The following is a 2,606-nucleotide window of genomic DNA, read 5'->3' as shown; positions in this document are numbered from 1 at the left end:
GGATTTTATTGGTTTTGGGAGTTGTGCACGATTGGCTAACTAGTAGATGGTCGGCAACAAAAAAGAAAACCGGTTTTCATCAAACGAAAATGGATTCATAAAAGTCTTTTCCAGGGCGACAATGTTATCATTCCATCCTGTATCCTTCGGACTATTGTCCTCATGCTGAGTATTATTCCCACACCGTTTCGGTCAGTGTACTAGCGAACTAACAAACATACGCACCGATATTTATATTATCAGCTATCTGTACTGCTTCATAATTAATTTTTGGGACTTTATGTAAAATCATTCTTGCGTATTGTTTTCGAGTTCAATTAACACGGGATTTTTTTTTACTAGCCTTTTGTTGTTTGTTCGGACGAGTCCAACTATCGAGGCGTGACAATAATGAAAAAGACGGATATGATTATTTCAGTTGGACGATGCCCATCAAAGGAAACCTTAAACCTTTTTTTAATTGAAAAGAAAGAAATACCTTATGAGCGATCAACACAAAGATGGACTATAATTACTCGCTGGAACCAGAGAGTATAAATATGTATAAAAATTCTTATAAATATGTATAAAAATTCTTATAGATATGTATAAAAATTCTTATAAATATGTATAAAAATTCTTGGTCCTTGGGTAGATTGTAGATTTTTTAATCTAACGAATTTTAGATGAAAACACTATTACAGGCTTACGTGTCACGTAGAAATTAGTATAAATTCAGAAAATTACTAAAAATGATCCAGCAGAAAAATTATTGCAAATAAAATAAAATCCGTCTAATTATCAAGTTTTACCGTATGTTTTAATGTGGAAGAGTTGTGTGACCAATTCAGCAAAGAAAAATTTCTTATCACCCTTGATTTAAATTAAAGTATCCACTATTTGTGAACAAGACGTAACTGTTGATGATTTTTTTTTTTGTTAAAAATACATCTAGCACATTTTCTATATGATATCATTTTTGGTAAGTTTTTGAATTTATACTAATTTCGACATGACACGTAAGTACGAAATGATGTTTTCATCTGAAATGCGTTGTTTTAAACAATCACCACTATAGACAAACACCAAAAATTCTTTGTTCATACGAAAAATAAAATAACATTTCAATGTCTATATATTCTAGAAGGTCGAAATGTTACCGAAGGAGTCCCGAGTTCAAAAGGTTTGATAAAATAATATGATCATTTGCAGCTTTAATTGAGTGACTCTTTCTCCCCCCCCCCCTCCCCCCTCTCTCTCTCTCTCTCTCTCACACACACACACACACACACACACACACACACACACACACACACACACACACACACTTATGTGAACACAATTTTGTTTTGTTTTTTTCCATTTTCACCCCAAACAAGGTACAGTGCCTTTTTGATGTAGGGGCTACTATTGGGGCCATAAGTTGCAGGGATGCTATGTAGGGGGTTGAGCAGCAAGATGTCTTTTCACTTTACACCTGAACTTCTGCATGTCAGTACTGTTGGAAAAGCAGGAACTCGGAAGGATATTCCAAAATCTGGCAGTTCTCTGGAAGAAACTATTAGAGTAGAAGGCTTTCTTACATCTACAGATCTCTACTCGGTAGGGCTGGGATTTTACTGCTTGCCGCGTTTGTTAGGAGTATTTATATCGAGGGGGTTGCAAGGGCTTGTAGTTCGTCGGAACATTCCCCATTAAAATCCTTGTAGAACAGGCAGAGGGATGAAATATTTCGTCGATGAGACAGATGCTGAAGCCTAGATGACAGTTCAGGATCTATCAGGTTGGCGACTCTCTTTTGAACCCTGTCCAGGAGTGAGAGACTAGTAGCGGATGCACAAGCCCAAATGTGACAACAATACTCCTTACATGGGCGAATGGTGACCTTGTAGAGGTACAGGATACTTTCAGGCTTAAGTAACTTTTTAGCACGGAAGAGAGATCCCACCTCCCCCGCATTGCCTACCTCTCCCGCAGGAATGGTCTTTTTGGCCTTTTGGCTCAGATCAAAATGTAGTATCTGTTCCGGCAGATACTGCAATCAAAGACCATTGCCCTCGTGGCAATCTTCAGCTCCATGTAGAAGCAACCTACATACCAGTTGCCAAATCACTATCCAGCTCCCATTTCCCACACCTCGGGAGCTGGCCCCCTTTTCCCTTCTCTCTCCACATTAAAAAAACGGCCTTGTGCCTAATTTGCTCAGTGGGGAAGCAAATAAATACAGCCCACCTCCCCCGCAGGGTCTCCCGCAGGGGGGGGGTCTTTTTGGCCTTTTGGCCAAGATCAAAGTGTAGTTTCTGTTTCGGCAGATACTGCAATCAAAGACCATATGTGGGGGCAACCCCACATATAAGACCATTGCTCTTGTGGCAATCGGTTATTGGTCAATGTAGGGGAAACCCTTCATACCAATTGTCACTATCCAGCTCCCCTACTCCCCGGGGAGCTGGTCCCCATTTCTCCAATCTCTCCACATTAAAAAACGGCTTCGTGCCTAATTTGCTCAGTGGGGAAGCAAATAAACACATCCCACCTTCCTCGCAGTGGTATTGCACATACACCTGTAAGGTTCTGCTGGGAGGCGGTCACTATACGACGCGACACAATGGAGTGTGTAAAAGTTG

The sequence above is a fragment of the Euprymna scolopes genome, chromosome 29 (genome assembly GCF_053919585.1).
Source record: "Euprymna scolopes isolate OS-2025 chromosome 29, ASM5391958v1, whole genome shotgun sequence".
Lineage (NCBI taxonomy): Eukaryota > Metazoa > Mollusca > Cephalopoda > Sepiida > Sepiolidae > Euprymna > Euprymna scolopes.
The sequence above is the reverse complement of the archived record's forward strand: the minus strand, read 5'-3'. Positions refer to the sequence as shown.